Source organism: Meriones unguiculatus, chromosome 4 (assembly GCF_030254825.1).
Source record: "Meriones unguiculatus strain TT.TT164.6M chromosome 4, Bangor_MerUng_6.1, whole genome shotgun sequence".
NCBI lineage: Eukaryota > Metazoa > Chordata > Mammalia > Rodentia > Muridae > Meriones > Meriones unguiculatus.
Window position 1 is genome coordinate 57,097,403 of NC_083352.1, and position 14,219 is coordinate 57,111,621.

At 36.0% G+C, this 14,219-nt stretch overlaps 1 protein-coding gene and 1 pseudogene across 1 annotated transcript in view; both read right to left on the minus strand.

Moving 5' to 3' along the window:
- The window catches only part of Tll1 (tolloid like 1), a 207,313-nt gene that overhangs the window by 153,337 nt on the left and 39,757 nt on the right, over positions 1 to 14,219 (minus strand). The gene's annotated exons all lie outside the window — the stretch shown is intronic.
- LOC110562506 (small ribosomal subunit protein uS2-like) overlaps positions 1 to 14,219 on the minus strand; it is a 43,418-nt pseudogene that overhangs the window by 1,770 nt on the left and 27,429 nt on the right.

Below are 14,219 nucleotides of genomic sequence, written 5' to 3' on the forward strand. Positions count from 1 at the left end.
TCTGTTGGGGGCAGAGAAGTTCTGAAATCAATTTCCTGAAGATACCAAGAGGCAATTTTATGTACAAAGTACAAAGTAGCTTTGGGATACTCTGACACTAGGTTTTTGAGGGTTTTATTTGTTGTTGTTGTTGTTGTTGTTTTAGATTTATTTTATGTGTATAAATGTTTTGCCTACATGTTTGTAATGGTAGCACGGGCAAGCCTAATACTTACAGAAAAATAGGGCTTTTGACCCCCTGTATCTGGAATTTCTGGTGGTTGTAATCCACCATATGAGAGCTGTGAATTGAATCTGGGTCTCTAAAAGATCAGCAAGTACAGTTAATCAATGAGGCATTAACTGTCTAGTTTTATGTCAACTTGACACAAACTGAAGTCATCTGAGAGGAAAGAGTCACAATTGAGAAAATGCCTCCATAGGATCAGTCTGGAGCCAAGCCTACAGGGTACTTCTTAATTAGTGATTGATGTTGGTGGACCAAGCCCATTTTGGGTGGTACCTCCCTGGGCAAGTAGTTCTGAGCTTACAGAGCAAGCAGCAACTCCCCATGGCTTCTGATCAGCTCCTGCCTCCAAGCTCCTATTCAGTTTGAGTTCCTGCCTTGTCTTTAGTCAGTGAACTGTGTGATCCAGGACATGTAAGCCAAGTACACCCTTTCCTCACCAAGTTGCTTTTGGTCATGGTGTTTTCACAACGGCATTAGTAAACCTAATTGAAAAAAGCCAACCCTTAATTGGCTTTTATTTCTTGTTTGTTTCTTTTTAAAGATCAACAAAATGTCAATAAAAAGAGAGAAAACAGATCATCATCAGCAATCAGCTGACCTAGCTGGATGTGGTAGCACACGCTTTTAATCCCAACACTCGGAGGCAGAGGCAGGTGGATCTCTAAGAGTTCTGGCCAGCCTGGTCTACTAATAAAGTCCAGGAAAGCCAAAGCTGCACAGAGAAGAAAGAAAAAAAAAAGAAAAAAAAAAAGGAATTAATTGACCTGAAGAAACAGACCATTGTTTACAATACCGTGCAAACTCTGGATTCCAGCAAGATGCCTGTTCTGGCCACCAATGTCATATAAGATCTGCTTATGGAATGTAAAGTGTAACTCAGCATGAGGAGAGTCTTTGCTATTTATCACCAACTCCTAAAACTTCATGCACAATTTGGTAAAGTCTGCCACAAACCTGTTGTTTCACTAGGGTGAGTCATGTAGTACAGTCTTTTTTTTTTTTTCCCCCCCTCTGGAGACTGAGCTTTCTTAAAATAGCCTATGCCTAGTCTTACCTTGTAAGGTACAAGGAGTCACATTAGAAATATAAACTGGCATTAACTATACAGTAGCCAACCAAGACAAGCACAGACCAGGGTCAGGGATGTGCTCCTTTCCTGCCCACACTCGGGTGCCTCTTCATCTACTACCTATGTCTCTTTCCCTTTATTTTGATATTTCAATCCCATAATTCCCAGTCCTCTCCCATCATTCTTTCTTGAAATATGTTACTGGTAACTTTATTTCGTTAATAAGTGTAGGCTATTTAGATTATTATTTCTTCTTAGATGAGATTATAAAATAGTTTGTGAATGTTCAAGGACTTGGTCCATTTATCAAAGCTTCCATATTTATTCCAGAACTTTTGTAGCATTCCCATTTCATGATTCTGAAATCAGAAATGACACCCTCAATTTTCATTTCTGGTGTCCATATTGTGTGTGTGTGTGTTGCCTTGGTCTCTCTGTCTAGAATTTTATTGATTTTTATGCCCAATGAGCTAGCTTTTAGTTCCATTGATTTTTTCTGTCTGCATCTTTTAAATTTAAACTACTTCTGTGCTGATCTTTATGATCTTTATTCCTTTTGGTAGCTTTAGATTTTCTTTTTTTTTTCTACATCTGAAGGTAAATTCTCAAATTATTAACCTTAGAATGTTCTCAGTATAATCATTTGTTACAAATTATACCAAATTTACTTGAAAATGTTAAAATTTTTATATTTAGCATACTTTCTTTTTTCTTCCTTCTTTTTTAATTTATTCACTTTACATTTCAATTATAGCCCTTCCCTTGTCTCCTCTGGTTCCATTGTCCCTCCTTCTTCCCCTGTCCCCTTCCCCTAGTCCTCAGAAAGGGAAGCCCTCCTCCTCTACCAACTGACCCCAGCCCATCAAGTCTTATCAGGACTGTCTGCATCTTCTTCTTCTGTGACCTGGAAAGCCCACCCTAACAGAAGGAAGAAATCAAGGAGCATTCGGCAGAGTCCAAGTCAGAGAGAGTCCCTGCTCCCCTTACTAGGGATCCCACATGGAGACTGAGCTTCCATGGGCTATACCTGAGCAGGGGGCCTAGGTACTCTCCATGCTTGGGCCTTGGTTGGTGCATCAGTCTCTACCGGCACCTCCTTGGTCCAGATTTGTTGGCTCTATTGGTCTTCATACTTTCTTTCAGTTTAAATATTACTTAATTCTCTCTGACATTTCTTTTGTGACCAGCGAATTACTTATTGGTGGGTTATCTACAACACCCACTGTTTCCAAATATTTTATTATTTTCATTTTACCCTTCTGCTATTAATTCCTGCTTTAATTGTTTTATAATCAAAGAAAACGCTTCAAAATTTAATGAAATTGTGTTATGACTCCCAGTGTAGTCTATCCATATTCTGGGGATGGTTAAAAAGAATAACCTCTGTGTATTGTTAGGAAAATGTTCTAAACTGTGTGCTTTCTATCGTTGACTTATGACATGTAGTATACACTAAAAAAAAAGCCTGTATACATTTTTATGTTTTATAATGATTTGGCATTTTATCATAATAATGTCCTCTTTGTCTCTGGCAATGTCCTGTTGTCTGAAGTCTACTTTATCATAAATTACTCTGACCACTCCAGCAAGAGGCATTCATAACACCAACAGAAATGAAATTCCTTGCCTCTATTATAGTTAAATTACTAAATGTACAGAACAAAACCATACCATCAACAGTATTTCTTGTTTATGCATCCTGTAGATTACAATATTGTGTGACTGTTAAGGTTAAATGAAGTTGTAAGAATGGGATAAGCTCTGATTGCATTAATGTCCTTTAAAGAAAAAGAGACTAAGTAAAATAGCAGACTGAAAACTATGTCAGGGAAGGTAGTAAATTACAGTTTGGTAATTAAGGGATCAGAAACATATATGATAAAACCCTATCAGCTAATATAAAATATGTCCATGCATGCTATAATAGCATGAATGTTATAGGGACAACTTGCTGATTTCTGACTAGATTTAAGGCCTGACCCATAGGAAGACACACATGTGTGGTCCTAAAAATTTTGTCAAGAGTTTGTGGTTGGGGAGCTCACAGCTCCAGGGTGAGCCTACTACTACTATTCTATTAAATTGGCACAGTGCTCTGTATATTTCTACAGGTGTATATTATTGTAGCTCTCAAGCCTCATCATAGTAATTTCCTTGCGTGGCAGTGGCCTCTTAGCAAAGAGATACATTATTTAAATTAAGACATGAATGGTAGAAATGAGACACCTAAGTAAATGTGCCAACAGCATTTAAACAAAGAAATGTAAAGTTTCTATAATAAGGTTAGAGATACTATAATATTTTAAAGAGCAGATAAGGAATAAATAAGCAGATATCTGAAGGTCAGATTAGGAGGCAGGATAATTATAATTACATGGAACATATGCTTTCTAAACAAGAGAATGACAAAACTTGATACATAAAAATGATATTAATAAAATATACTTTAGAACCTCTCCCCTTGTAATGTAGCTCAGAATCAACTGTTGAGGTCAACAAAAGAACATCTCAAAATACAAAATGAGCCTCCAAAGAAGTATTTAAATTTTTTTTTTACGTAGATATATCAGAAGGCAGCTTATTCCCAGAAAGCTGAATCCATGAACACTGAAGCAAATATTTATTTGAAACAGCTAAACTATGAATGGACAGGTACACAAAGTGTCAGTCCCCAAGAGAAATGGAAGCTAGCTGGCCTTAATAATGTGATGGGCAGAAGCCAACATAGGTGGACCCATTCAACAGCAATAAAACATTTCTAACTGACAATGTACTATTACAAATAAAATATATGGAAAAGTTCAGAAATAAAAAGTTTGTTTGCAGTCTGTTTGCAGCCTTATTTATATGGCATATGCATTTTCCCATAGCTTTAAATAGTGGAGTGAGTAATAAATAATTTGCTTCACTTTTTCCAAAGAGTAAATGTGGCTTACGAAGACTAGAAGAAACAATTTCCAAGAAACCCCAGCCAGAATTCAAATCCATAATCAACTCAATACTTTTGGACATGAGTATTTTAAAGATGGAATTTTTAAGGCAATAAGCAGTTTCATTTCAAAAAGGCTTTACAGGAATTTAATCTATTCTTAAGAAAAGCTATAATAGGAAAATAAAACAATGAAATCTGAACTATCACCAAGAGAGAAGAATTGGTGAGCTTTTAAAATTTGGCACACTCAAACTCTATGGAGCTTTCTAGAATCATAAAGAAAACTAATGTTACGGTATATGCTATTAATGAGCATTTTCTTCTTTATCAAAGACATAACTCCTAAGAAACTTAACAAATATATTTTCATTGTGGTAGCTTAAATTTCTTGTTTAGAGCATTAGATTTTAAAGTTGCTAAATAGATTATAGAAGAAAATAATGATTTTAAGCAATTGCATGAGCTAGCAAATCATTTTGTATATGCTGAGTATAGTCAATGAATAATGCAGCTAATCTTTGGAGCGCAATTCATTTTTATTTCAGGAACCCAGATAAATAATACAGGGAACTTGGATGTCCTAGCAACCTTTAAAGATGAGATAATTATTTTTCTGTTATTTTTAACCTTTCAATGAAATAATCAATCAGTAAAAATACCTTCCCCAAATGAAATTATTGTAGAAGAAGATTAAGTAATGAGATTTACATCTTGATTCCCTGATAAAAGCTACACAGTAGAGGAGAAATCTAAGCTACTAAAGAAACGAAAACACAACTCATTCACTCTGTAAGCTGCTGACAGTGTAAATATACTTATAACGAATCGTGCTCTAATAATAAAACTATACTGAACTCTACCTAGATTTATTATAGAAAACATACATATTCATTCAGTTTTAAAACTATTAAGTTTATAATTATATATGTTTGCAATCACTGCCCCATTTAACATGGAAAGTTGCCCAGCTAGATTATGTTCTGTGACACAAAGATAGGCTCAGGGTGATCATGTGCCTCAGGGTAATCATGAAGATCAACAAATCAGGCATATAACTATTATAAAATAGAGTTCATAAAACAAAAATATATCAATAAGAACAGTTTAAGTGATGATAAGAGTTACTAGGAAAAGAGTTTCTCAACAATAAGAATTACTAGGAAAAGGACGGGGGCTAAAGGGAGGCCCTGCAGAAAAGTGCGAAGTGAAAATACAGACATGTGAAGTGGCTGGATTTTTTTTCCATAGTTGCCAGTGCCAAGGTTATCAGGACCATGAGACTTGTGGGGAGATAACTGAAAAAAAAAAATGGAAGAACACTGACAGGCATTTCTAATGGAGAAACAGAACTTAACTGCTCTTGAGAAAGTGACCATAGCCATCTGTAAAATGGATTAACAATATCTGTGATCTTAAAAGGCCTAAATGATTTAATTACTCTAAGTTAAACAAAAATAGGCCAAGCTTTATATATATTCAGTTATGTGTGTTTTTTGCTAATTAAAAGCAGAAAGAAAGAAAGAAAGAAAGAAAGAAAGAAAGAAAGAAAGAAAGACGGAAGGAAAGAAAGAAAGAAGAAAGGAAGGAAGGAAAGAAAGGATGTAGATAGTACATTGTGCTCTGTTCTCTGTCTGGGACCTAAACTAACACTGGAGAAATCAGTGTAGGCAAACATATCATATTATCTAGAAAAACACAAGGAACTACTAAGTATTTAATTATTAATGTAGGTGGGTGCTGGTTTAAAAATTGTATCTTTAATTACTTAAACTATATTTTAGCACATTTTTATATTAACATTTACCTACAAAAATCTTAATAATTTGTTAGGTGAAATTCGAGAGGGATAGGGAGGAAGAAGGAGGGAGGGTTGGACCAGTAGGAGATGAGAGAGAGGGCTTCAACCAGTATAGAAAGTGAATAAATTAAAAAATATATATTATATGTAATAAATAAAATACTTTAGCAACAATAAATTACAAAATAAATCTTTTCCTTCATTCAGTAGCCTTATCCTGGGCTTTGTACTTGTGAATTGTAAGCCTTGCTGTAACTGTCTGTACTTTAGCTTCATAATTCATGTTACCTGATTCCTTTGTGCTTCAAAACAATATTTACTCTTCATTTCGGCTCTCTTCTTTCCTAATTTCAAAATCTTGGTTTTTTAATGTAACAATACCAATTTTTGCAGAAAAGCATCAGAAGCCCCTTCGGAGTGTCTTTATCAATAACAATAGCACCTGCTTCAGTTTATCAAACTGCAAAATTCCATTGAATGAATGTCATGTGTTTAGAAGAAAGTAGACTACTAGTCATAAGAGACAAATTGATCACATTTTTCAAACTAAAGGACAAAGAGAACATTTATTTTCCCTTTTATGTGACCTGGACATAATTACAAAGAGCTAAAGGTTTAATATATATACATATGTGTATACATATACTGAATATGTACCTTCTCAGATGTAAATGTTGTAAAGTGATCTTGAACTCTCTCATAACAAAATCTTGTCAAGTCTGAGTTTACGTGTGCACAGAGTTAATAAAACAAGCATTCCTAAGAAACAGGATTGAGCAAACTATGACATTTTAGCTGAATAGCAGGATATACAACACCAGGAAGATGACCCCAAAATGGTGATAGCTGAGAGAACGCAAGCAAGCTTTCCCTTGCTCAATACTGTTCTTGGTCGGGAAACTAGATAACAAAGGTTGGCCATGTGCATTTTGCTCTTTAGTAAAATAGACAGCATAAGAGAACGAAAAGGTCACATGTCCACTCCTGTCTTTCCTAACCAAAACACAGGCAGGAACAACTCAGAGAGGAAGGGGAATCTCATGGTATTTTGCTTGGAACTATGTCTACTTTGGACATTTTAATGTTAGGGACCAACTTTATTTCTTGGAACAATGTAAGAAACCTACTTTTTTTATATCACAAACTCAATCACCATAAAATTACCAATTGCAGCTGAGTTTATGCTTCCCTGGCATAAGCTTGCATTTATATGTCTATGAATATTGTGTATATACAGAAATTATAATTCCTAATATTTTGACAAAAAAATGATGTAGAAAATATACTAGACACATTGATAAAAATATATAATTATACACAATTTTACATTACTAAAATTTCAAGTTGTTTAACTAGACAAAATAGTTCACCTGGATTCTTGCCGGGGAAAAGTAAACATTGAATAAAATCACCCACAATTTTGAAGAAAACCTAACTTAATGACCTAAGTGCCAGTTAAACACGGTTCTGTAGCAAATGGTAATTCTAAAAGATACAGTTTGAACAGGACAGCTATAGTGTCGTGAAAATAAATGAAAGCAAAGAGAAGCTGACTTTGGTGAGGAATATAGCTTTTCTTTTATGATCTGTGCTTCATGGACATGAAAACAACACATAAATGGGAGGCAAGGCTAGCAAGAAGATGTATACATGAAGCTGCAGCTGGTCCAAGCTGTGTGCTGCACTGTGCCAGTAAAACCCTGACAGTACCATGGATGAATTCAGCAGGGGAAGAAGAAAAGAAACCACCATGGGCATTAAAGAAAAAGAAACCCTAGCACACAGCTAAAGTGATGGTAACAGCACTAGATCATATTTGATGACTGGAACAAAACTTTAACACTTTCTTTGACAGTTAGGATTGTGATATTTGAAAGTAGGAAAAGTAAACAGATCCAGGTGGAAGTAAAGTTCCATAATTCCCTAAGTGTAGTGAAACATAGTTGACTTTAACATGTCACAGACACATTGTTGCAGAGAACAAGCTATGAAACCTACACAAATCAACACAGTGAAACCTCAGAAATAAAGAAGATGAATTTCTAATTGTTTTGACTATGGATTTAAACACATTAAATATAAAAATCACTCAATTCTTTTTAAATTTTTATGTATTATTTATTACAATTTACTCATTTTGTATCCTGTTTGCAGCCCCCTTCCTCATCCCCTCCCAATCCCACTCACTCTCCCTGTTCTCCCCCTATACCCCTCCCCTTGTTCACTAATGGGGAGTTCTCCTCCCTTTTTATCTTACACTAGTCTATCAGGTCTCATCAGGACTGGCTTCATTGTCTTCCTCTGTGGCCTGGCAAGGCTGCACCACCCAGAGGGAGGTGATCTTAATGGTACTTAAAAATACTAATTTGGAGGCTGGAGAGATGGTTCAGCAGTTAAAGAAATAGTGTGGTTTCAAGCACCCATGTTGGGCAACTCACAACTGCCTGTAAATCCAGCTTCAAGAGATCTGAAGCTATTTTCTGGCGTTCCCAAGCACCTGCATGCCAGCAAACAAAGATGCACATAACAGACAATAAAAATCTTAAAAATAAAAAAAAACAATCTGTCACTTTTTAACAATGACAGTTAATGAAACTGTTACTTTTTAAATTATGAGATAAAAAATAATCACTTCTCTTGCTTTCCAACATGAAGTTTTCCTCAGGAGAACCAAATAGTAGAAGTTGTAAAATATCTAGGTAAAATTATTTAACATAAATTAAAATCAATGATGGAATATCATTTCCCAATACTCATAGGATTAATCATTTAAACATTAAGCACAAGTAGCTGTAAATGTTTTTTTTTAAGGCTAAAACTAGACATTATGCATGTTCTGTCTAAATGGCTCACCACCACCCAAGAAGTACTGAAGTCTAATGATGGTCTGATGATACGTCCTGCATCTAAATGTTCACTGCAAAAGCCACAGAAGGGAGAGGGACATGTCAGATCAGAAAACCGTGGAATGGGATGAATTTCACCATTTGAAGACAGATTCGAATCTCTCCTTTGGATAGATTATAAAGAAATAGACTGGGGAGGAGGCTTTGGACTTAAAATTTTTAAGACTGAATTTTTTTAAATGAGCCAAACTATCTGTAGTATCTAGGAGACTAGAACCAAGAGAAGTTATTTTTTAAAAAATTAAGACAGTAGGAACATTGGAGAAACCACTGGGCAGGACAGGGTTCGAGGGCCCCTTTTGAACCAGCATAAAGTTTTATTGCTGGAAATTGAAATTAGAGGCTCATGCCTCTAGACAAGCACTCTTTCACTGAGCTATAGTGTTAGCTATGTAAATACTCTTGATTTGGGCCATAGTTATACAGTTATTCAGCTTACAACTAACTGAGATGATTTATTTGATTTCCCGAATCTGATCCTCAGATTTATCATCTAAATGTTAAAATTTCACTGAATAAACACAGATCCTCAACAGTAAGTTAATACTCCATTAAATTTCTATATGGCCACAGTCACAGAGACAGATGCCAGACAAATAACGTTCACTCTTTCAGCACAGCTTTTCCAGTGCGTTCCTATTGTAACTAAGCATTAAACAATTTGTATTTATGGTAGGATTTCGGCACCATGGTATTTCTAACATGATCTATTTAGTAAATCTAATCTGAAAGGCGTGTGTATAGACCTGAGACAAGATTAAATTCTAATCCCAACTCCACTTCTTTTAGTTTTAAGCTTTGCCATTCTGATTCTGTCTCAAAAACAGAAAGCGCAGCTGGATAATATTGCTTTTATAACAGGAAATATTTTATGTAAAATGTCTAGGAGTAGGTTAGGCAACCAGAAACCATTACCTGTGATTTTATTGAATAAGAGAATTTTTAAATTCTAAGAATCACTTCACCAAAATAAAACCCATGACTGATTATCCCCAGAAGTAACCAAGCTACAGTAAAGAAATCAAGTCTCTTGACATTTTTTTACTTTCCTCTGTTGGTTTACATGCATTCAAAACTAATATGAAGTTATAGTCAGCTCCTCAACACAGGAACCTTGACCATGTTGACAACCATGTTGAAGTGACAACTTGAGAACCATGTTGAAGTGCACCAGAGGCCACTAACAGAAAAGGCCAAAGGGAAATGAGCCAGTGGTGGCCCGAGAATCTGTTGAAGGAAACCAAGAAGGTACAAGGGTAAACACAGGGCACTGTAATATGGGAACCCCTTAATTAGCAATGATGTTTGCCATCAAAGGGACTTCTCTCTTTCTCCACTGCTCTCAGGCCACCTGGACATCCTCTGGACCTTGGATATGAGTTCTTTGTGTCTGCTCTATAATACCGTACACTGTACTTTGATGAGGCATTAGAACGGTGACTTGACACAGAAGGTCCTTCCTTTACTGTTTATTTGACGGGATGGAGCCATTATAAGTCACAGGTCAGAGGATACTATTTCCCAGTAGTCCTCTGCACTTAGAAAAGGAGGGTGACTCTACTGTAAGAAGGAGGGGGATATGACACACAGGAATTTCCAATAATATATCAAAACAATCAAAGATGCCCACTGCAGCAGCAAAGATATGAGGAGCAGGAAAACAGTCAAGTGTCTCTACTCCCACACTGAATGTTGAAAGTGTTAATGGTTTGGAGCAAGGAAAAAAAAAAGAAAAAAGAAAGGATAAAGTAACAGGGTAGGCAGAACTATGAACTGTGGGGGGTAAAGAGCCTTTAGAGGAGATCTGCCTTATTGGGGTGTTGCTACCTGGACTAGCACCCAGTTCTAGTTATATGGAAATTCATATTAGCACTTCTAAGCCAAGCATATCTCAACTCATGAATCAGAAAATACGCTCAGTAACTTGCCTATGACCAGTGAAGGATTGCAGACAGTAGCTGACAGAGCTGGGCAATATCCACAAGGAATCACTGCAACAGTGGCAAAAACTGTCTAATATTTAGACCAGAAACATTCCTTCTTTCATGTTATTTCAGCAGTTACACTTTAAAGGATTATCCTGAGTATTGCAAAGCAAATGCAGTAACAATATTTTTTTTTAAGATGAAGAGATTATCAGGGGATGGATAAATGATAGAAGTTGTGAATGATAATGAAGATAGATACACAGATAGATACATAGATAAACGATAGATATGTAGCTAGGTAGGTAGATGGATAGATAGATACATACATACACAGATAGATACATGGGTGATAGGTATTTTTCCAGCTTTTTTTTGCAATTGTTAAATGGTCAGTTTGCCACAAAGAGTCAGAAACTAAATGGAATGAATGAGTTCAGCAGTGTTTCAGTAATTTATTTTTCTGCGTGAAGTAATTTTCTCTCTTTTTTTAATCACTTTGAGAGCAAATTCTAATAGGTAATCAAAAGAAATGTTTGTCCCTATTACATAAAAAACTATCTTTAGGAAATCAATACTAAAGTCTCATATATCACGAGTAAAATGGCTTATCCATTAATCTTTGTTATAGTTCTACTGTTGCTGTGTATTTTCACAACAGAGGGGAGAATGGTAGCCTTGAATGCATTTAGTCGCCACTCCCTTCTCTCCCTCAGAGATAGCTGAGCTTCAGAGATTTCTGGGAGAATGCACCCAGGCTGTGATTTCTAACATCACCCTCTTAGCTCATTTCAGATTAAAATAGTGCTGGCTTCATTTTGAAGCCAAATTCGGAAAACTGCACCAATTCAGCTCCAGCCAAATCTGCTCTTTTCTAGGGTATTTACCAAGATAAGTAAAGTTGTGACAAACGCATAATGAGTGGTTAATGAGGAAATTTTACTTTCTGGTCAAAGAAAAACTCAGGTTGCCAAGTTTCAAACCACTCAGAATTTAATCATGTAAATGGAAAAACTGCTGTTCATGGTCAAAGAAGGTTTTCTTGTGTGCTACACACACTTTTTCTTCTTACATACTTTGAAGACATTACTTCATATGTCCTGAGCAAGGAATAGTAGGTATTCTTAGATTTATTTCTAAAAAGAGTTCAGACATCAAGAAATGGGGTGTCACAGTAATTCAGTAGCTTGGCTGGGAATAGAGTATAGATTTATTAAACTCTCCTGAAGCCATTGTGATAGGTGTTATATAATTTCTCATGGTATCTGGATATTTCCAAAGGTAAAACACACGAAGCCAGGTCTTACATAAACTCTCTTCTCTTGATGACCATCAGGGGGACGAAAGGGAAATTCATACAACATTTATCTGTTTATCTACTTCTTTACAGACGACAGAAAAGTAATTTCCTTCTGAAGACTCTTCCTCCTGTGGCACACAATGAGGGAAGATTCTTATTTTTAGCTACAAAAGAAATCTGAGTGTAGTCATGTAGGTTCTGACCATTGTCGATTTATCACACAAGTTTTAGTACTATTTCTGCTGTCAGATTCTCTATTTTAAAAGTGTATATATTGTGTGATATTACTCTTGGTTCATATCAACTTTGAATTAATCAGTAACTTTTAATGACAACTCTTTTGTTTCAAGGGGTTATTAAAATTCACAATTATTTCAATAGGAATTTCATAAGAGAAATATCAGTCTTTTTTCCTAAATTGGATTTGCTGTACTTGAGTTCTCAAAGTAAGTCCCAGTATTAACAATAGAATAGTCCATTAAGCAAAGGTTTAGGCAAACAAGAAAGAAGTGATAGAGCTAAGGGGACCTGGGATAGTAGCTAAAGCTGGCTGCTCCTGAGGCCTGCACTCAAAGTGAGTGTCAAAACTGGTTTGTCATGGCTTTAAGCATTTTTTAATATGTTAACAGTCTAAGGAAATACAAGAAGAGAATTGTTTTGAGTAAAGACCTTATGTAGACCAGTGTCCTAGGCCATGAAGCTAAGGATGACCTTGAATTGCTTCTAGCTGCAAAGTGCTGAGCAAGCATTCTACCAACTGTAAGTATATCCGAACCCTCTAAGGGAGTATTTTTCTTCAATACTTTTCATGTCTCCAACATACTAAACATATTCAACATTACTAAGCATTGCCTGTGTACTTCGTATGGCCATTGCTTTCCTTTCCGTCTGAAAAGCCCACACTGCCTTTTGTGATACAGTTCCACTCTTTCTTCAAAACCCAAATCACATCTGTGTTTTTCCAGAGTACTTACCCAACACACCTTGAGACAGCAATGGCTGACCTCTCTTTGTACTCAAGAACTACAGTCATGCTTTTGTGGAATGCTCATGAGGGTACATGATCCTTTCTGCTCTGACTCCCCGAATAAATGTAAGAAACCGGAAACCAGAACTACAACCTTATTATCCTGTTACTCTTGGCTCATGGTCTGACCCGGAGACGCTGGAGTTGGGTAGAATCGATGATACTGGGATTGTTTTGACTGTGTTTGGACTAAAAGAAACATTAGATCTTTTCTAACAGTAAATGAATGAAAGACAGAATGACATGACCAAACCATACAGCTGCAATGTAAACCTCAACTGTGTTTTCACTCTGTGCCACATCACAGCTTGAAAAATGGCTCTGAAAATACCACATTAAGCACAAAACAGAGCCACTTGCTCATCACCACACCAAGTGGCACAAACTTCTCCAGAAAGAAAACGAAGGGAATGAAGATTGAAAGATGTTAGAAGCCAAAATATGTATTCTCCTAGTTGTCTCAACTTTAAAACAATTGATATTGTAGGTGAGATAATTCTTTGTTGTGGAGAATTTTCCAGAGTATTGTGAGATGGCTACATCTTTAGCCTCTGTTCACTAGATGCTAATAGCAAACATTCCACTTCTAGTAAATACAATTTAAAATGTCTTAAAACATTGACCTGTGATCCCTGAGCGAAAGACTGTTTCTAAGAACCACAGACCCTGCTGAAACTTCACAGCTGAGGCAATCTCCTGCATTACTTCAAATAACCCATCAATCAATTAGCATGTATAGCACACTGGCTCCAAACCAATATTCTTTTATTAAATGTAGAAGCCAAAACCTGAAAGGCTTAATCCTCTTACATTTTTATTAATCCTTTTAATTAAAAACAATGACGTTGTCACTTGGCCTGTGGCTACATATGCAATAGTCAGAGGGGGAAAAAAGAAAACCTGACTGTAACTCTTCCAGTTCTGAGGGAAATAAAACACACTTAATAAGTTTTAGATATAAGGTTTTTTTTTTTTTTTTTTTACTTAGCTTTACTTTGGAGTTGATTAAAGCTTCTTTATGAACATTAAATAT